A 22,466-nucleotide genomic window follows, 5' to 3' on the forward strand; every position below is an offset into this window, starting at 1 on the left:
AAGAAAGAAAATCTGTATATCAGAAAGGAGATAAATGTATATCGTTTTGCCAGTGGGCAGGTTGGGCTTTATAATAAAGTCCAAGCTCATCGGAGAAGTTGAGCATCCTGAGTATGAATGAACCCTGACCTATGATGACCCAGGAGGAAACAGAGACGGAGACAAATTGAACCCACCCGTTATCGCTCCCTGGGCTCACAGCCCTGCGGGTGGGGCATGCATTTGTCAAACCGTTAGGAACCTTGAACGGTACAGAGAAAAACATTCTAGCAAGTTCCACTAACACAGACGGAGGGGCAAGACCTAACTGGGGGAAGGTGGCTGGAGGCTTCCTTGAGGAACGGAAGATGCTATTCACACATGGAATCACAGCGGTAGCTGCTCGGAGGGCAGAGCGGCGGCCGTGGGACGGGAGAGGGATGAACGGGATCCCTTCCCTGCGATCAGGATGACAGGAGCACTATGGAAGTAGTCCAGCACCCGCAAGAAGACAGAAAGAAGGATGGGCCAGGACAAAGGAGGAAACAGACGAGGCTGCCAGGAATAAGTAACCAGCCTGGGTAGAGAATAAGCACAAGGCAAAAGAAGAGGGAAACGTTGTATATTTAGTTGATGTGGCAAATTAATCCATTGCACATTTAACCTCTATAGATCATGCGCTGGTTGAGCCATACCTACAGTTTCAACCTCTGCTGGTTAGGTGGAGAAAAGCCTGCCCGGCCTGACTTCAAAACTGGGATACTCAGATCTCAGCCTGCTGAACGGCTGAGATCACAGGCGTGAGTCACCAGGGCCTGGCTCGGAGGGAAGAATTTTGAGTTATGGAGAGCGCCACAACAGAAATACTCACTTTGTTTTACATAAGAATGCGCACGTCTGTTTCCAGGTGAGCAAAGAGTATGGATTAGCACTTACCAAAACTCACTGCACCACCAATGAACTAGAGGGGCTAGAGCCTGTTGGCTGTTTAAGGTGACAGGTATAACGCATGGTAGGGGGTGGGTAGAATTAAACAGGAGGAATGTCTTTTGCTTTGGCTAGATTTGTAAACACGAAAGCGTTGAGCTGATGGAAATCATTGGAATGGCTGGAGGCTGCTTTTGGAGAAGACAGGTAGAATCACTTTCAGTGGTGAATATCTGAAGAGCTGAGAAAGGAGACAAAGAAAAAAAGGTCAAGAACACGGAGCTGGGTATCCACTCAAGAGGCTGTGATCTGAAGATGGTGGCTTGGTAGACAAATCTGAGAGACTCTTATTACCCATTCACCACCAAAATGCTGGAAGTGGAGATGTGGCCCACGTGGTAGAGTGAAAAAAAGCAAAGTAAAAGTGTGAGGTGCCCTAGTGCCAACACACACACACACACACACACACACACACACACACACACACACACACACACACACACACCAGAACCTAGAAAAAACGGTACTGGCGATTTCCTTTCCAAAGAGAACTGTTTCCAGGTGCAGGTGCATCTGCGCAGCCTTGGTTTGGCCTGAGAGACAAGGAGGCGAAGACTGTCCAGATTCCTGCGAGCAAAAAGAGGAGAGAGTGGAAGCATGAACGATCAGCTTCAGCCGCGTCACAGTTTCCCCAGATAAATGGTGTTGAGAAACATTAATAAAAAAAAATGATTTCACCTGGATTCTTTCCTTCACTCTGGTATGTCTGCCATCGTGTCAAAAAAAAAAAAAAATGCCTATCTCAGGAGAATCCTTCCCTGAGCTGTTAAGTCTTTTCAGTCTACAAGGTTCCTTTATTAAAGCACTAATCCCCAGGAGAGGAACCCACCTTATTAGATAATGCCGGAAAGAAGGATTCCTCTATCTGCAGTTCTCTAGAAGGTACAGAGGGTGAGCCCGGGAGGAGGCCGGTGAGACTGAGGGCGGAGCAGAGGCGGGGCAGGGTGAATTGGGGAATGCTGGGGAGAATTCCACCCAGGTTCCCAAGCCAGGCCCAGCCTGGGGCTGGGTTGTGTGTGACAGCGTCTGCTGGCTTCCAGTGAAGAGCACCCAGCCACCCACTGAGTCGCCATGCGTAGAAACACTGTTGTTCCAGAGTCACCCGCCTCTGTTCCACAGCGGTGCACACCCGCTCGGCACTCGTTAAACACTCGGCCAGGTACCAGATCAGAGGGTGCGGGAGTTGGAAACCCTGCTGGCTGCAGACAGGGCTGTGTGCCTGGGCCCTGCTGATCCGCGTGGACCACACGCCGAGGAACCAATCAGAACTCCGGGCTGGCCAGACGCACCCAGGACCATGTTCAGAACCCAACAGGAAATTTAAACCTATTGAGATGCAACTTTATAAATTTAAAAAAAGCACTTTAAAAGACGAGTTGTTAGCTCAGCTATGAGTAAGACTATAATCATTGCAAAACATCCTGAACGGCTGGGTATGGTGGTGTATGCATATAATCCAAGTGGCAGAGATATCACGGTCTGAGGCCAGTCTTGGGCGGAAGCCTGAGATCCAGTCTGGAGAAAAACTAAGGCATCAAGGGCGGTGGCACGAAGAAGGCTTTTCACTTATTGCCATGCTGGTTTGGAGTTGTGTCTTTTATTTATTGATTTATTTACTTATTTATTCATTTTAAACCTTTTTATTCACCGGATACTAGTTAGTCACACAAAGGGGTTTCACTGTGGCATGTCCTTACACACACAAAATGCACCCCAAACTCACAGTCCCCACCATGCTCATTTATTCCTCAGTGCTTTTTCTGAAAACGACTCATCAGGTTTTGTGATGAGCTGGGCTTTAAAAAAGGGAGCGCTTAAAACCCTCAAGTCACATACACATTCTCTCACTCTTCGTTAGAAGCTACCATCAGCTGGTCTGAGTTCAGTGCTCAGGAGTTCAAGCCCTGTGTGAACCGGATCGTTTCTCCTCCCCAGAAAACCTGCCCGTACGCACCACACGATGAGCTTTCAGATGCCCACGCTGAACCCTGCTAGCGCCTAGCAAACACGTGCCTTTCATGTCTGTGCTCAGCCAACAGTGGTTAGCCCAAGCCCAAGTGGATAGACTGTCTTGGGGATAGAACCCCAGCTCAAAGACTGTGCATGTTTTCTCTTTGCTAATGATTCTGCTGTAGATGTCCTTGGTATAATTATCCCCAAGAACAGATGGAATGGGGTCAAAGGCCACTCAACCTTCTAGATTATCCGAGAGCCATTTTATTTAACTTTGAAATACAACATTCGCCATGGCTAAATGGCTCATTATCTTCACGAAGTTTAGCTTGCCTGAAAGTCTGAATTTACTAGAGACGATTTGCTACTTCGTGGGGTCTCTCTCAAAATCAACGTTCTACCTTCCTCTAGGTATTCTCCCCTGTGTCTTTATCTTTCTCCTCCCTCTTTTGGAGGTACCATTAATTTTCCTGGGATTGAATATTCTGTGGTAATAGCATGTCCATACTTCCATTTCTGGTAGGTGAGTACTTGGATGAGCAAGATTATATACTATTCGACTTTGTATTTCTGGGTGTAGTAGGCCCTCAAGTAATGTGTACCAGGTGAATTAAGCACAAAAGATGTAACAATTCATTAAAATATGTTTCTAGTCAATTCCACAGTGTTTTGAACCTGTTGGCTTAGCATGGAGCATTACATTGCTTGGGGGGAGGGGTCCACACAGGTAGGTAGCTATTTTACAAGGCAGATTTATATATAATTGGATATAATGTATTCTAATGATTCAAACTGATGTGGTTAGTCCAATTTGGATGAAAGACACCCAGTCCTTGGGTGTTATTTATTTCCTTGGTGGTAATAAATGAGATTCCCGCTAATACCTTGCTGATGGCAATTTGTGTGTCAGCCGAACAGTCGAAGCCTTTCACTTCCCCAACAAAGGCTCAGGGACAAACAATAAGACTCTGAAAAACCTATCTAATCCAGCTTTATGGTTTCATAAGCTGTCAGACTCTTCATTTTCTTTGTCAAGAGAGAAGACAAGACAGGACAGAAGAAGAGCCAAGAGAGGACTCCGCAGCCTAAGGAGCTGAATGACTTGAAGATCGTGGAAATAATAAAACTGCTTTATTGGGGACCCCCTTGGCCTCTAATCCCCCTTTCTTGCTTTCAGTTTTTCCTTTTCAGAAGCATGTACGCAGAAATCTTCATTCCTTGTGCAGCAATTCTGAGTTATCTGATGAGTGGTGCATTTGGACAGAACCGAAACAGTCCTTTGACACAAACCCCAACTCCATGTAGAAACAACGGCAGGCGGTTCACAATCCCCACAGCAAGCATTTACGCTGTTGTGGGCACCAGGGAAAAGAAACAAGTTCTGAATGTTCCTTTTAGTCCTTGAGTTTATCATATGTTTAACACTAATCAGATTTACCTGATGTCCTTGCTAACTCTTGTTCTTCTGAGTTATTATCCCAAAGGATATAGAGAGAGAGAGAACAGGAGCAGATTTGGTCAGTTTACTGATGGAATCATTTAAATAACCTAGGTAACTAAATACAAAGCCAGAATTCAGTGTGGGTCTCGTGGCCAATGTGACCTTTTACTGCTGCTGATCTGAAGAATCTCAGCTTCGGACAGCCCCCCTCTCCAGCACACAGCTGCTTCTTGGTGATTGCGCACCGAGGCTCATGCCGTCACTCCAGATCTGTCAACGAAACACAATCCAGTGGGGTCTTTGAAGCCAGGATAACCTATCAAAGCACTGAACTCATTGGTGGCCAATGTATGCGTGGACTGAGGTACGTACAGCAGTTAATCACCATGTCCCCTGGGCACTGCACACATACACACATATACACACACACACTTCTATTAGTGCTGGCTTATCTGAAATCTTGGCATTATGTGACGTCTAATAACTCAGATGTGATTAGCTGAGTCTCCTAAATGGAAGCAATAAAGAAGCCATGAAGTAGGCTCACAGTCCACATTTTTGCTGGCTCTATATGTTTCTATCTGGGGTCAACAGATGTGAGCATTTTAAAAGATCACTGAAGTAGAGCTCTCCTTCCCCACAGCTTCCGTTACGAGAGCCGAGTACACTAACAGAACGTTGGTTATCACAGACATATTGTTTTGCAAGCTAGTCATTGTTAATGTTGAAGGGTATGCCTGTTTAACATGTAGGAACCTAAAAATATATCCAAACCAAATGTTGGTGTCCAGTAGGCACTGTATGCTATTTCCTCGTTGCATCTGGTGACTAGATGTGGTGAGCTATGACTTGGTGCAGTGTGACATGTTCTGGGATTTATTAAAATGTAAATGACAAAGCAGAAAAGAATGTTCAGACAATTGGATTACTCCATTGACTGACTGTCCCAATACTGTATCTATTTTTGTCAGAGCAATGGCGGCTCGGGCTGTGGAATGCTGAATGGGATATTCTACCGCAGGGCACCGGGAGCTGGCACATAAAAGAAACTGCAATCCGATCACTTCATTTTTCATTCACCTCTCTAAAAGCAACAGCTCATCAATACGTTCCAGGAGACATGATGATAATGTGAGCATGCAATGATTGGAAGATGGTCATTCCCAACTATTTATTCAGAGTCCAGGATTGGATCTGCAGCTTCATTCATGGGAACATGGGTGCCGTTGCTGTGTCTGTGCCGGGCCTTGGCTTGTGTTAGTGATAACGTTATGTGATGAGCATGAGGATGCGTGGAATGGCAGAGGAGGCAGTGGGTGTACTTGGTTTGGGAGAGACGTTTCCCTGATGGGAACTTAACATTCCATTCCAGGGAGGAGAGAGGAGGCTGGGAGGGAGACACCATCCAGGGCACGAGACTGAGGTGAGAGGGGACAGAAGCCAGCTTGCTTTCACTCCACAGGGAATAAGAGAAAATGGGATGAGAGCATGAGGGACTTGGAGTCTAAATAAGAAATTTTCCAATGGTGTAGACTCTCAAACACTAAAATGTGTTTGCTTACAAGGAGGGATATGGACATTCATTTTATTTTGTTGCCTTCAAAAAATGGAGAGATATGTCTTTCTCTATGCAGTATTTGTTTTTTTTTGTTTTTTTTTTTTTTTCAGTTGTGGGGCTTGAACTCTGGGCCTGGGCACTGTCCCTGAGCTCTGCAGCTGAGGGCGAGTGCTCTACCACTTAAGCCACAGCGCCATTTCCAGTTTTCTGGTAGTTATTGGAGATAAAGAGTCTCCAATAACCACCAATTTCCAATCTCCAATCTCCAATTGGAGATAAGAGTTTCCTGCCCAGGCTGGCTTTGAACCGAGATCCTCAGATCTCAGCCTCCTGAGTAGCTAGGATTACAGGCGTGAGCCACCGGAGGCTGGCTGCTATGCAGTCTTATATGGATGAAAAAGAAGGGATGTGTGAGCTATTGGGTCTCTTCATCTGTGAGCAGGATGTAAAAGTGGGTGCTGGTAACTAAAAGAGGGAGCTATCTGGTTCAGCAGTGTCAGCTTCTGACATGGGGACAGATGACCATTTCTTCTTGTACTGTGAAATGTAAAACTGAATGGAATGCCCTGGAATCAGGGAGGTGAGGACAGAGAACAGAATGTAGGAATACAATGCCCTCTTTTATTCCCTCTTCCCGCTGTCATTTCCGCTACTGAGGAATTCAAGTTCACAAGCCACGTTTAACATGTGGACTTTGATATATGTACAGTGATTCCTGGATTTGTAATAATGTTATTAGGTCTCCTGGGAATGGGGTTCCTTCTTGAAAAACACACAGATGATTAACAGACAGATGATTAATAAAGGAGATGATAGATACATACATACATACACAGATACGTAGAGAGATGGATGATAAGAGTTGTATCTTTATCAAAAATGAATCTACAGTACTCACATTTGGTTAGAAGAAATATTTGACTGTATGGAATACAAACTGATCCAAATTTGATCCTTGTTTTTAAAATTATGAGCAGAGTGGGTGCTGGTTTTCTCTGAATTTAAAGATAAATACATTGTCCATTTCCTTCTTAATGTAGCAAGAAGAGTATTGTTTTCAGGTTGGAGGTATGGTTAGGTATTATCTCAAGCCTGAACTGGGTTATTTGATCTGAATAACTCTGGCTATGTATTGATGTATAGTCTGAAGAATACAAAGTAAAAAAAAATTATGTTAGGCAGATGTTTAATGCTTCAACTGCTATCAACTGTCAATACCAAACACTCTTAGTTTTGAAAACTCGTCTTAATCCGTACCTCCATGGATCAATAGTTTTCAGCGTTGGCTGCACACTGCCATTCTCCATGGAAGGCTTCAATCTTCTACATCAATTCCAGAAGAGACCCAAGTATCAGTCATTCTCCAACTCCCTGAGTGGTTACTATTTTATGTATCCACCAAGGATTAGAAATCGTGCTTTGAGCACAACTCAACTGAAATGGCTAGTGCTTAGTGCTCCTCATGTGGAACGGGAGAATGGCGTCCATTCTGTTCCCCAGTGCATCCCCAGGATCCACCAGAATGACAATCCTTAGATTGCTCAGCAAATGGTTAATACTTTAAATGACGTCTGGTGGGTCCTTAAACCAGAGAGGGTTTGTCAAATCTGCTGTCCACTTGGATCGTTTTCACTTTGACCTCATTTCACTTGGAGCTCAGTTTTCTTCTTTTGTTTGCCTGTGTCAACATCAAGGGAAAGTGAAACGGCAGGCAGGTCAGTGGGGCCGCCCGCCTGCCTTTGCCACAAACGCAAGGAAGCATCTCCACCGCCGTAGCCTCTAGAGAGGGGGCCCTCCCGAATCTCACGCCACACCCTGTGCACCACCCCACACATCCAGGTGAACACGAATAAAACCAAACACGGCGATGTATCTAGACGATATTTAGGAAGCACTTGCCTTGTACCAAACACCGTGACTAGTGATTGCTCAACCAGAGTTTTAGCTAGAGTGAAACCTGAGTGCCCTGGATCCCTTTCTCACGAGGTACAGCATTCGCTAGGTCATCATCTTTAGGATCATTGATAAGATTGTCACCAAATCTTGGGTCGATGCTCTGCAGTTCAGGTGAAAACCCCTCGTTTAAAAGGCTGACTCTCTGGAGGATGAAATGACCAGCCAAGGCCTGGACTGGAGCAGCGCTGACTGCCCGCCAGGACTCCGCAGGTGGCGGGCTGCTGGTGCCCCTCTCCTCGGTGGTCACTAGATGCGTGTCACTCCTGGGCCCTTGGGAAGCGGGGCGGATGAATCTGAGGAACTGCACCTCATCTTCTAAAACGAATTCGAGTTTTCGTGACCACGTGGGGTGAGCAGCCGCCAGGCCTAACGGGGCAGCTTTCTGAAGTTCATATTCACGTAGAAAAGATGGCATGCAGCTCACCAGAGTCGGGGAACTGCCTCCTGGGGGGTCACCACCGAGAGGAAGCTAGTCAGGGGAGTGGGGTGGGGGCACAGCCTTTTGAGGGGGAATGGCTGCCACCATGACACCCCAGGGACAAAGTGGTGGAATTAGGGAGGTAGGGGCAGAGAGAGTGCTGGGTGGAAGGTTACAGGTGTGAGAAAGCCAAGGGGATGCTAGGGGAATGTAGAGGGGACGGCTGGTGTGCTGGAGGAGGAGATGAGGAACTCGAGGAGTCAGGACAGGACTCCAGGCCTGGCACCCAAGACCTGCAGGACCCCAGGCACCAGGGTCTCCCAGCCACCAGGGAAGGCAGGAGAGAGTTTGAAACTGTGGAATGGCAGGCCTAGACAGGTCCCTGGAGACCAGTGGGCAGCGCCGAGGGAAAGACGGGAGGAGCAATCGATGAGAGCAGTCCCTACTGCCCTTGCACAAGAAATGGGAAGAAGAACACATCTAAGTGACAGAAAGAAGGAAGAAGCCGGAAGGAATTACCCAACTAGCTGGCCATGGCCGGTGGGAAGGAAGGCTCACGCTGGGCTGGGCTTCTCAGGGGAGGTGGTGACAGTGTCATTAATGTAGGCGTCCCATGGGATCACTTAGAAATTCTCTCCCAATCTAAACTTCCTGATCACGTTAGATTATGTATGCTTCAGAGACCCTCACCCTACCCTTGATATGTGCATACATACGAGTGGAGACAATTGTGGAGAGCTTGCTTTTCCATGAAATAAACACACATTCACCACTGGTGCAGCATTTCTTTTATTGGGAGTTAGGGACACATGACAGTCCCATTTAAATGTCAACGAAGTCACACTTTGTGCTTGACTATCCTTGAAAAACAAAAATGTGCTGTTTATGTATATGCTGGCTTCAGGAGAAAGGGGAGGGATGTAGCTAGGTCATTAGCAGCTTGAACACAGATGGTGACCACCATAGGAACAAAATGTGGCAATACCACGTTGGGAGGAAATGTACCACGGCCAGATACTCAGCCATCAAACATGGAGCGATCTTCCTTTAGTGGATCCAGGTTAACTGAGTCCTCCAGGGCACCGTTGCTTTTTTGAACCTGGAAGCTACCCAGCTTAATTAATCATTAATTAATTAATTAATCAATCACTTAATTAATCATTCCTAAATATCAACCAAAGGCAAAGGAGCTGCAAAGGAAGACTGAGACTTCTTGGCTCTAGCTCTTCATGGCTGACATATTCTTCTGTTCACTCTATGGATACGTGAGGATTTAATGATCAGCCAGTGAGCTGATAATTTTTAAACAATGGCTCCCACTGAAATAAACAGTGATACAGAAGCACTTACAGATGTAGAGCGAGCATAAAATCAGACAAGAAGAAGTACACTGGGAGATTTGTTCTGTGTAGATGAACAACAACAAAAAATGTCCCCCAACATTTGAAAGTATCCTTAAAGATACTTTTCACATCAAGTGCTGGACACTTTGTGTCCTTTAGAACTATAAACTAAGTAGCTCACCATGATCCTTCTGTCCACAGCCAGCTGAGGTTCTCGATGAGGTGGGGTGGCCAGGGGAGCCGAATTGCTGCAATCTATGAGATGGAGCCCCCTTGGGTGACCTAGTCAAATCCAAGCTCATGCGCCCCTTGGGCATGATGAAGTAGTTGGAGAGCCCAGTTTCTGATGCTTTCCCTGCCAGGTCCAACTACATGATCCTCTGTACATCATGCTCAACTGATGGGCTGTAGGTTTATCTTGTCTGCCAAAAAAAAAAAAAAAAAAGCAAGGGGGGAGGGGGAGGAGGGTGGACATTGTGATAGGCGGCCTAAGCCCCTCCCTTTTTTTATTCTTCAATATTTGTGAGTAAAAATAGAACAAAGTAGAAAACCTCAGCAGAGAGTCTGAGCGAGGTTTTTAAAAAATGTCCAACAGGCCAACAAAGCTCTGCCCTGCAAATTTAAGTTTTCAGTTATGAAAATGCATTCTTCCACTCTAGTGTTGTTAACCAGAAAAGTGAAAGAAAAAAAAGTCGGGGTGAGAAGGAGGTACACCTCCTCTTTGGTGACTCTAGAGATAGAAAACCGTGGTTGGCGTCGAGTGCCCCGGATGCCGGCGGCAGCACTGGGAGCTGGTGCTGCTGCAGCCCTAGAGCTTCACCCTTGGAGTCCTAAAGGTGAGCGTGCAGGAGATCACTGGGCCTTCAGAAACCTCCGTTTTATCGTCTGTAAAATGGGGGCCAGGGTGCCTGCTCTGCCTCGCTGTCACGAATCATCACATGCAAAGCACTTCACAGCGAGGGCACAGCCCACACCGTGACTGCGAGGCTGATAGAGAAAGCATACATCTTCCTGTTACCACTAACCAGCCTACCTGGTTTAATGACAAAAAACAACAGTGTTAGAATCCCGGACAACCACTGGCGGGGGGTGGGGGTGGGGTGTCTGTGTGGTCTTTATCTAGACGCAGCGTGTCTGGGAGGCGAGATTGTGAGCATGATCTCCACATCTCACCCTGTGGCTCTCCTTTTCTATGGCTTGTGTCTCCTAACGGACCCGATTGGCTTCTGCCTCTCCCTATCCTTCAAGTTTCATCCCTCAGCCTCCTCTTTTGGGAAATTCCTTCTCTAAACAGCCAGCTTTGCCCCCCTCCCAGCTGTGACCTTAGAGCTCATCACTCACGTGTTTTGCTTTGCTTTTGCTCTTCTCATCTACCGACTCAATCTGTTGCTCATCTTTTCAAAAGTTCCTACACCTAAATGGAAGCTCTTTAGAAGTAGCAGCTGCACCTCACGGGGCCAAGGGTGCTTGGCAAAAATACCGGTGGGATTGGCCTGGGTGGAGTAATGAGTATTTTTATGCTGCTGTGTGAGTTTTTGCTGTTATTTTATCCTTTGAATTTCCTCTGACTACTTTGCTATCCAAAAGTATTGGTAACACTCAAGGTCATTCTTAAGAACAAACTGTGTGTGTGGCTAAAAATCATTCTCCCGGCAATAGCTTTGTTCCTTAACACATTAACACATCTGTGCAAATTTAGATTTTAAACTAGTGCATGAATAAGCCAGTGGGAAAGCAGTGAATGCCACATGAATGGAAATGCCAGGAGAGGACTGCCCGCCAGGAAGGGCCAGTCGATGGTTCTTCAAAGAGCTAGATGTCAGGATGTGGGCTCTCCTGTTTCCATGCAGACAGCTTTGTAGTCTGAGCGCTGTATCGGCTAGCGAGGTGCCATCTTCATGTCACCTTGCAGGATGTCCTCCGTCAGCCACTTGCTCTGTTTCCACTTCATGTGGGTGTGAGGACCCCAGTGTAGCAGCCTCTGCACCTTCCTCCATTCCCTGGGGAGACATTCCTGAGGAGGGGGCTCTGGGGCGAGCTGAAAGGAACATCGACACAACGACAAAATCAGAGAGCACGTCACACAAAGCTGACCCACGGGCGGAAATAAATGGATGATACTTCAGAGACCATGCTATGTCTAACTACAGCTGAAATGCTGCAGCGTTAGGAAAAAATGTAGCTTTATTCCACTGGTCAGCTAGCTCAATAATCAGCCGAGCAGGGGCCTTGCCCGAGTGTGTGGGTGTGTGAGCGTGCACCACCAGATAGCTGTGTGTGCACACACGTGCGTGCACAGGCTCTGAGAGAAGCTACAGGTTTATCTGATGGGAAGCTGACTGCAGTAGACATACCGGGAAGGGACAAAAGAACACAGGGCATGGAGGGTCATTCTAATAAACCCAAACAATAGCTGTGGGCGCCTCGCTGCCCAGCGGTGTGGACCTGAGTGGAGGAGCCTGCTGGGAGCCAGTCATCAGCCTCTGCATTGATCTTGGTATTTCCAGTGCCAGGTAGAGAATTTGGCATTGGGGAAGGAGGAGGAGGAGGAGGAGGTAGGAGGAGGAGGGAGGAAGCAAGATCAATGAAGGGAAGGAGGAGGAGAGAGATGGAGAGAAGAAAGGAAGAAAAAGAAAGAAAGAAGGGAAGAAGTAAGGGAGGGAGGGAAGAAAGAAGGAAGGATGGGAGGAAGGAAGGAAGGGAGAAAAGAAAGAAGGAAAGAGGGGAGGAGGGGAGAGGAAGGAAAGAAGGGAGAGAGGAAGGAAAAGAGGGAGAGAATAAAGGGAGGAAGGGAGGAAGGGAGGAAGGCAGGCAGCAAAGGAGGGAGGGACAGGGAAGAAAAGATAGGTCTCTAAAGTGTTGGGGACAAAGAAACATGTATAAAGAATCAGCCAGGTGAGCATATCAGACATATCGGCAACCTGCTGGCTCACTTTGAGATTCTACACACTAAATAGTTTTAGAAAATGGGGTGAGTCACTCCCTGGGGGGGGGCGTTAATTTGGGAAGTGTGTGTGTGCAGTGCAACCATTGTAAGCGTGTGAGGCGAGTGTTACCATGCTTCGAATGAATCAAGAGCAAGGGGGAAATGTGAAACTCACAGGTGTCAACCCAGAGGGGAAAAGAAAGCAGGCTATAAGAACTTACACGAAGGCAGAAGTCCTGGGGTATGGGGTTTCCTTTAAAACAGAAAGGCAGGTGTTTGGCTGCGTTTCTTCCACACACAGGTTAGAGGGAGAGTGGGCTCAGAAGTCAGATCGACAATTCTCTGCCTTTTGTCACTCCTCAGCTGTTGCTTTTCTCTGTCACCGCCCCTTCCTGAAAAGGAACTCCAGTCTTGACTATTTTAGCATCAGGGAAAAATATGATAGTAAATATGGAATCTGGAGGCAGCCTCAAATATAGCTACCAAGAACAATTGTTGTCCTAAATAAACTATGGACTCACGGAGCCCGGGGCTGGTTGTCCGTATGACGAAGACTTTTTAAATAGCTTCAACAATTCCGAGAACTGGCAAAGAATTCAGACCCCCCGCCCCAACCAACCCTAGCAGATTGTTTTTTTTACTCGTGAATATTTTTGAGGAGAGTTGTCTTCTCTCTTTTATTCTAGAAGGGCTGTTGTGAATGAAGCACGCTTTGCAGGTGGACTTTCATTGACCTGAAGCCTTTATTGTCAGTCTTCGTTCCATTCACACAAAGAGAGGCGCGGGGCACCCTACAAGGACAGCACCACGGCATGTCACCGCTGTGGTTTCCCATGATGCCAGGTTATGATGTTCTAAAATGCTGTGAAATAAATATGGTGAATAGGTCTCTTTCTGTACTAACAGAGCACCCAGTAACTGATGCTGGACTTGTAGTTCAGTAGACCTCTCGGGCCAGGCTGGAATTGATTTGTTAAAATGGGTGAAGGAGCAGGTGCTGAGCTTCTGTTACACAAGGAGAAGATGCATTGCTGGATAAATAAAATGCTATCATGTTCAAAGAGGGCACCCCCCCAAACATAGCTGTGATTGATTTGGATCCTTAATGAAGGAAAGTCCTTAAACGTGTGAGCATGTATGTAAGCCAATACATTACGTTGATGTGTCATGACTAAGGCTCAAAATTCACTTTGAGGAATAAATAATGTAAATATGTGAATGGCCACATTCCAGGTGGCTGTGATGAGCCCACTGTTTTCTAAGTCCGCGTTCTTCGGATCTCGGCTTCCTTAATTGGATCAAGTCGTGGTGTGGACCGCTCCTCGAGGCCTCCCTTGGGATCCTCTGAGTCTCCCGGGTGCAGATGCACAGACTGGGGCTTTGTCTCTACGGGACCCCATGGCAGGGACTCTTCAGAAGTACGTGGAGAACATCTTTCCCCATTGAGCACATGGGAAGCGCCCAGTGCGGGGCTGACTGAGCAACTCTCTATGGTTCTGTCTGGATTTTTTCTTAATTGGGAGCTCCCCGGAGCGGCTCTCAGACCTCTGGCGTCATGTCGAGAATCCAAAAGAGAAGTTGAGGTCAGCGCGTGAATGACCCAGGACAGAGTCTGAGGTATTCATCAAGGGCTGGGCAAAATGGAGGGGGTGTGGGAAGCAAAGGAATGGCCTGTTATTGTTTTGATTTACTGAACAAAATTAAAATCATTATCTCTGCTGAAGGCCATTTCCCTTGGCAGTTTGTCTCCTATTCCAACAAAAAGAAATGGATTTCATAGGAATAAGAATATACCGTTCTCATAGCCTCCACACGTCCTGTTGTCCAAAGTACCAATGGGGACCCCATTGGTAAAGAGCAGCAAATCGTTCACAGCTACAGTTCCTACCCAACAATGCAGACAGCCGTGGTGAACACCCTTTTAGGAATCATTCCTTTCCAACATTTAGGTCATGCACATTCATTCTTACACAAGAACAGGAACATAGACTGAAATCCTTTTGTTCTTACACTAATTAACAAGGGATTTTAAAAGTAAGCTGACTTCACACACACACACACACACACACACACACACACACACACACACACACACTTCTACTGGAGAGTCATACATGATGTAAATACCCCAGCGTGCGTGTGATGAGGAGCCAGACAAGCTCAAGTAGACAACTCAGAAAGCCACACACAACTCTGCGCACATTAGTATAATTACACATTGCAAATTATATCGGATGTCTCTAATCTCTCATTTTTTGAAAGCTGACTCCACTTGAGACCTCAATCACAGCATCAACGCGTTGCAGGTGGCGCCTTCCCGGTGGTATCCAGAGGGAATCGTTCCTCTAATGCACTTACAGCCCTCAAGTGAAGGCTGGGGCTTCCTCTTAAAGGACCAATGAACAATGGACGTGGGGACTATCTCACCTTGTTGAAGGGACCGGGGAGGGTTCCACCCTGCACAATATGGAGCTCCGGTATTCATTCTGTTCCTTCTGTGCACACAATAATTGTTTCTTGAGCGAATAAGGAATTGTCACATGGAGGAGGCCACAATACCGTCAGAGGCACTGATAGGAAAAGCTAAGAGCTGATGACTTTTTTTTTCCCCATCAATGGATAAAAGAGAAATGTGCTAGACCTTTGATTGAAGGCAGCAAACACTGCAATAAATGCAGCTCTTTAGAAATCTCCGGTTAATTTGTCTCAAAGCCTCACTTAGAAGAGTGAGGTTTTGCCCTTAAATTTTTGGATGAATCAAATCATCCTCATCACCCAATATGTATTTATGACCTTGCAGAATGAAGCATATTATTCAGGTTGATTGGACCCAGTTTCACGATTTCTCTTGAAAAGATCTTTCTGCTAATTAGTCAGGATTCCTCTTGAATTATTTAATTATCTGTACTTTTGTGCAGTGAAATATGTTGTCATATCACATACTTTATCATGCTGTTGGTGTTCGCACTTAATGATGTCTCTCTGGTTAGCCGTTTCCTTTGTTCTGCTCAGTAAGTGGTTTTAGAGAAGGGGGTGGGGTGGGCGGGAAGGAGGAGCCTCGGGGGGTTGTAAAATAAAAATCATACAGTCCTGGCGCACATGCAGAAGTTGATGCATTTCCACGGATTTCGTCGTAGGCATTAAGTGGTAATTTCATTTGGAATTAGCTAAGAGGCGTCTGCCGGTAACTTCGGGGCAGCCACCAGGCCGCAGCCACACCTTGCGGGTCTCCAGTGACCGCAGGGGAATGGCACAGGGACTCTTTTTGTTTTTTTAATTTTTCTAGATCAGCAAGGAATGTCTTCAATAAGGAAGAAGTAAATTATGATAATTACTCTGAATGGTTGGATCCTTGAGCATTACTAATTAGCATTTATTGCTTGGATTATAGAACAAAACATGGGCAAGGGATCTGCGATTGCTCTTTTACCTTGAAGACTTGAAAAGGCAAAGGGGCTAGAAAGGCAAAGGCAGCTAAGGGTTTTCACTTCCCTCGGAATATACAGGATCTTCCACTCAGCAAACTCCCATCCGTGGCCCATTTGTATGTGTGTGTGTGTGTGTGTGTGTGTGTGTGTGTGTGTGTGTGTGTGTGTGTTACATGTACTAGGCGGATGGGCACATATATAGGCATAGGATATCAGAGTTACAGTAGACTAATGAGTAGAATTATATATATTATGTATATAATGAGTAGAATTATATATAACATATATATATATATATATATCTTTTTTTTCCTGGAGCAATTTGTGACTTACAAGAATGAAACAAAGCACTCAGTTCTTTGTGAGTAAAATTTTACATTCATTCTCCCACTTTCTCTTGGAAGAAAGAAATATGGTTAAAAATAACAGCCAAGGCAATCTGTTTCCTTCCATCTTAAGAGTCCCCCCCCCAATTAAGAATTTGCACTAAAATAGAATCTGAAATTCGACACTGAAAAAAGAAATAAACGCTGTTAATCAACAAACCAACACCAGTCACATACGTGAACGACCCCCCCCCCACCGCCCACCCCTGTGATCTGTCAGCTGAACTTCTTAAATAACCCAGCAGGTAGAGGAGAAAGAGGAGAAATTAGACCCTTGCCATTCTTGATACAGTCTTGAGGTTTTCTTCCACACCCCATCATACAAACGGAGAGAAAAGAATGTCATAAAACATAAAGCCGATTTTCAATACAGCCACTAGTTTCCAGCGATTCTCCACCCTGATCCTTTTGAGTTTGAAAAATCAAGTTTTACTATTTCTATGAGGAGATTACAAAGGCTGGTGATAAAAAAAATTGTTTCTGCTGAATGAGCAAATGCATTTGGGCTGCACAGATGCAAATAAGATAATACTTTTCCTTTGACATACGTGGCGGATTAGTTTAGAACGGTAAATTTGATTTTATTAGAATATATTAGCAGTGTTTTAATTAATACCAATCAAACATTTTCTTTCCCTAGGGCTTGATGTGTTCCTAACACTGTCTAAATCATCTGTCTCCTTTTTTCCAGAAAAAAGAATATATATCCTACCAAATCACCAAAGCCTTTTGTTACATTGTTCGGCATTTTACTATACTCTGCAGAAAGCTATACGCTCTTTGCCTAAAGGTGTTTTGCTCATATAATTCGTTCCCAGGTGTTAGATTTAAAATGAATGCTGCTGCTCACTAGCATGCCTGATTTTTTAAAAAATCTTTATGTATTTATTTATTTTTGCAAAAGGTAGAATTGCAGACTTGAAAATAAATGCCTCCTGTTATTTGTTTCTTTGGTGGGGGGAGAGGGGGAGGCAAGGGAGGGATAAGTTGCAAAAGACTGATTTGAATTACTTGGCTTTCTAGTCCAGGGGCTAAACTCGAGCTGTTAAATTTCTAACTGCAGTGTCTTGGAGCTGGCATTTCGTTGGAAACAGAGGAGGTGGAAAAGGATTTTTTTTTTTTAAGGAGGTGAGGGGAGGAGGGAATCTAGTTAAAAATATGGTAAGCCAGCAAACCCTGTGAACCGAATTGTAACTGTGTCCCAAGGAGGTCTGACATGGAATCACTCATTATCCGTCTCTTTCTCTCCAGCTTCCTGTCCTGTGTCCAAGGCTCCAGCTCACCCCGTTCTCTTTTCTTCCTCCAATGCACTCCCAACCCCAATTCCCTACCTTATTTTTTTTAAAATCTGCCAAGCTGGATTTGCACTTTCAAAGATCAGTATCAATAATGCCCGGCTTGTTTCGGTCACACTCTCCCTTTAAAAGGCAGCTCCTTCTAATTGATGCGTCTGGGCGAGTCTAGACGGGTAGTGATTGAACCAACCACCAATTATGTTATTCATTTCACTGCTGGGCTCCGGGAGGAAGAGAGAAGACTGAGAAACCTGCCCTGGCACCAAGCAGTTGCCTGCTGAAATGTAAAATCTGGGGGTTGTCTGCCCTCCTGAACGCCTGCGTGATCCAGCAGACAACCGCGGCCTCAGGGCAGGAACATCCGCTGAAACCACGGAAGGAACCCCAGGAGTGACTTGGAATGTGATCTGAAACACGCGTGTTTGAGGACTTCCCACCCAGGAGCACTGCAGCTCGAGTATGTCCATGGAGCCTGCACACATGTCCACAGAACCAACTACAGACATACCTGGGCTTCAGAAAGTACCAAATGCTTTACCAGGGTTTCCTGGGAATCACAGAAACAACAGATGCATCAAATAAATAGATGTTTCCTATCATTTCCAGATAACTATGCAGTCACAGCACCTCAGATGAGGGGAGATCACTCATGCTATGCCAACTGAAAATGACTCTGAAATCTTTGCAAAATAAACTCTCCTTCAGAGCACATGCTAACAACTAGCAAAGGCTGGAAGGCAATCGTGAAATATTACAACCACCCAAGAGGGCTCAACAAAAGACCTGGTATAAATGTTACCCAGCTCTCAAATCAGTTTTCTGATACAAAATGGTTCTTAGTTGTAATTCAGAATCAGTGACTACAATTGCAATAAACTCTGAAATAAGATAAAATAAATCAGAAAATAGAACAGTTTCTATATCCTCCAAGCCCAGACAGAAAAAGAGGGTACCAACCAATATAAAGTCTTTAGAAGAAGAAAGCATGTAAAGTCAGGGTTGATTTAGGTAGTTTCCAAAAATAGAAGAAAAAGATTGGTCTGAGAACACTGAAATCGTTTAAAGGAAATTGTACACTGGAATTTTGTACAACAAAGGAAAGAGTAGTTACTATTTCTCTTTCCCAACTATGAGGCAGACCAAAATTCATGAAACTGTTCTGTTATATTAAAACATTACAGCTCCAGAAAATACCAGCTAGGTAATGCTAACAATTTCCGTCCAAGAGGATGATTTTAAAATCTACAGTTTGTTATAAATCTACAGTGTGATAAATCACTTGGTTGGATTGAATTTAAATCCTGATAACAAAAACGTTTCCCATTTTTCTATGAAGAGTAATAGGTGATATTTAAACCTGAAAAAATACAATAATTATCTGTTCACTACTGTTCTTTTTCAACTCACATATTTAGAAAATATATTCCCAACCACTATCACCTTGCAATTTATCAAGTATAATGACATTTTAAAAGAAGTAGCAACTAAAGAGATGAAATTTTTCCTTTGATTTTCTAAAAAGAAAAAAAAAATCCTGCAAAGCAATATAAATGTCACCTTTATTGGTACTATACAAGCCAGCCTTTGTGTAGATTATCAATAATAGAATTTTTAACCCCCTAATATCTTAGCCCAGATTATTGGCTAGCTCCTTCCTGTATAAAAGCTACCACCGCCTGCCCAGAGACAGCATCCGTGTGTAGACACTGCGAATATAATATGTTCGCATGCTCATTTTAATTGGCAGGATTGGGGGGATGAACCGTGGAGTTTGAAAGTTAGAGGCTGGAGCATGCTGGGATCTCAGCTGAGATGTCTGAGGTCAAGCACCAGGTACCGGGCCGTTCTCTCCATACGCCCACAGTACTGCATGCTTCTATCAGGGAAGGGCTGGGAGTGGAGTGCAGCTCCGGCAGCCTCGGTGCCATGGAACACACAGGCGTACAACACGTATATGCATGTATACACACATCACATATATGTATGCATCATATATATATACACACATATGCTTTTACAGGGGCTGCCAGTCTCGTGGTCACCTGATTCCAGCTAACAATGAAAGAAGAAGAAGAAGAAGAAGAAAACAAAACCTCTGGGAGGTGTACTCAACCATCCGGCCCAACTTTCTTTTCTTTTCTTTTTTTCCTTTTCCTTAAGAGAAAGAAGGCGGGCCAGGGGCGTCCCGGGGTGTGGAGGCACCACTCGCAGCTCCCAAGAGCCTAACCCGTGGATTTGAACGGTAAACATCACAAGTTAGGGTCTCAGGGACAGAGAGGAGCGCGGCACGGGTTTTGTTTGTTTGGGTGGTGGTTTTTTGGTTTTTTTGGTGGGGTGTTTTTGGCTTCCCCCCCCCTTTCTTGAGACAAAACAAAGCTCAACAGGAAGGTCAGGCCATCTGTCCGAAGGTCCCCGGGAAAATGCCACAAACAGGTGGTCTGGGCAGGTCCTGGGCTGGCCTCCACCCTGTTCACACCCCACAGAGCATCACGCAGAGCCGGCCGGCGCATATACATACCTGAGCAGACAACCGCCAAGCTCTCAGAGCGGGGGACCCGGGGACCGCAAGCAAACCACAACAACACACAAAATAACCCAGTTTACTGAAAACGGAAAATAAGAGGACGGGGACCCGGAGCTGCCATGCGGAGTCAAGGGGTCTCCGAAGCGCTCATTTGTAAGGAGCACAGATGACCACTTGGCTTCTCTCTTCCCCCACGAGGAACATGCCCCATGCAAAAACCAAAGGCTCCGGAAAGGCCATCCTGACTAGCACCTCAGGAGAGGAAGGCTTCCTCCTCCCCAGCTGTCCCAACTCACCCCATTCGAAGAGGAGCCGCTCGGGCTGAGCTGCTGCGTCCAGGTGCACCGTTCTGACGGAGCAGGCAGGGAATGTGAGCTGGGCGAGGTGTCTCAATAGAGGCCGGGGCGGGGAGGGGGAGGCGGGGGCAGGAAGCCATACACCAAATCTAGACACTGTAACTCTGTAGTTTATGCTTTTGATGAGAGAAGAAGAAGAAGAAGAAGAAGAAGAAGAAGGGGGGGGTGGAGGCAGTTGGGTGGGAGTTTTTAGGGAGGGGCTCGAGCTGATCAGATTTGGGAAATATGCAGTTAAAATGAAAAAGTAAAATGACATAAAGAAGAGAGAGAGGAGAGCAAGAGAGACAAACCTCCCCCTGCCTAGCTGATTTATTTTCTTTCTTTCTCCCCCCCCCCCTTTCTTTCTTTAGCGTGCATTTTGCCAGCCCTGCAAACCAGGCCCTCCTCTGCATCAGCTGCTTGTCTGGAACTAAGGCCAGATCGCCGGAGCAGCGAGCACCAGCCTGTCATTTGGTGGAGGCTAAGTGGGAAGGGTTGGGTGCAAGCTCCTCGATGCATCCCTCCCTCTCCCCCTCCCCCTCCCGCTGCCGAGCCTTCCACCAATATTTCAGAGGAATCCGGAACGTAATTCCCCCTCCATCTTCCCAGACGGCTCCTGGCTCTAACCTGATTCGTGCCTCTGCCTTCCGCGCCGCCGGGTCCCCGGCCATCTCCAAAAAGGAAGCCAAAGGGAGGAGACGTGATGGGGAGACTTTCTTTTTAAATTTCTTCTTCCTCTTTCCTTTTCTTTTCTTTCTTTCTTTTTTGGCACCCCTCCCTTCTTTTATCCCAGGCCTGAGCAGAGTCGATGGCTGGCTAGTAACAGAATGACAAAGCAGCCATGGGAAGAAAGGCACCGGGGAGGGGAGCGGTGGGGAGGGGTGGAGGCTCCCACACATAGCAAAAAAATGTGAAATGTTTTTAATCCATTTCCACCGGCAGCGAGGAGCCCCTCCCCCCCAAAACAGCACCATGCCAACAAGACAGCCAGACGCTGTCCTTTCTGCTCACCCCCACCCCCGCCACACTCAAGACAACTTTCCCCCTCACCTCCTGTGGGTTCTTCTCAGACACAACCCTGCATCCACTCGATGTCTCTTCTTTTCTCCCTTCCCAGATCCTCTTGCTTTCAGAAAAAAACAAAACAAACAAAAAAAAACCCTAAAAATCTAGTCCATCATCACCAGTCTCTCTGTCTGTCTGCTGTCTGTCTGTCTGTCTCTCTGTCTGTCTCAAAAAATAATAATAATGGTCCTTTTGACATAGCCGCATGAAGTAGCTGCTTTGAGAAAGCACATTTCATCTCCACTGGTTCCCCTAGGCTCCGGTGAAGAAGGGAGGGAAAAAAAAAAAGCAGGGTGGGGGGGAGGAAAAAAAGATTGTGAGGGAGGCTGCTGACGGACAGCAAGCATCAGGCACAAATCAGCGACAAGTTGAATTTCCCTAGACCACACTGCCCCCTTTCTTCTCCTCTCTCTCCCGAGGCTCCTGGAAAGCCGAGTGTCTGGTTACAGGAGGCAACCATGGCACAGATTCCTCGCATGCCTGCTTAAATCTCTGGCGGAATAAGGAATCAATATCCCCCTCTAATCACCTTTGGCTCTTCCACAGCTCCCCCCTTTGCTGAAAACCCATCCACCAGGCTCTCCAGGAGGCTCCCGCCCCGCCAGGCTCCCGCACACAAAGCTCCCTCGCAGCCTGCCGCTCCTCACTTCCTTCCAGATCTTGGAGGCAAGCCTATCTTCGGCTATCCTCTCGCATGCGTCCTCTCTCTGTTGCCACAGAATGAGCGTTACAACAGAGTCCAGCGTTTCTCACTCTGGGCTCACACTACTGGATCCGTGGAAGCATCTCCCCAACTGCTAGTGATGTCCCCTCCCCATGCCCTATCCCCCCCAAAATACATCAGCAGGTCAGGGGGAAGCCAGACATGGTGT

The 22,466-nt window shown here is 46.2% G+C and overlaps 1 long non-coding RNA gene across 4 annotated transcripts; it reads right to left on the reverse strand.

The window, feature by feature from the left end:
- Nucleotides 1-9,072: 9,072 nt before the first annotated feature.
- Nucleotides 9,073-21,960, reverse strand: LOC138824439 (uncharacterized). 4 transcript variants are annotated; one of them, XR_011371084.1, is made up of 4 exons: nucleotides 21,580-21,960; nucleotides 12,783-14,192; nucleotides 11,541-11,673; nucleotides 9,073-10,057 (listed from the first exon to the last, which is right to left on the reverse strand). It is a non-coding gene; the product is annotated as an uncharacterized lncRNA (long non-coding RNA). The 4 variants fall into 4 exon arrangements; XR_011371083.1 differs by adding an exon at nucleotides 21,157-21,345 and having other exon boundaries at nucleotides 9,073-11,673; nucleotides 12,783-12,953; nucleotides 21,580-21,959; XR_011371082.1 differs by having other exon boundaries at nucleotides 9,073-11,673.
- Nucleotides 21,961-22,466: the final 506 nt, after the last annotated feature.

This window comes from Dipodomys merriami, unplaced genomic scaffold (assembly GCF_024711535.1).
Source record: "Dipodomys merriami isolate MVZ:Mamm:240054 unplaced genomic scaffold, mDipMer1.0.p SCAF_129, whole genome shotgun sequence".
NCBI lineage: Eukaryota > Metazoa > Chordata > Mammalia > Rodentia > Heteromyidae > Dipodomys > Dipodomys merriami.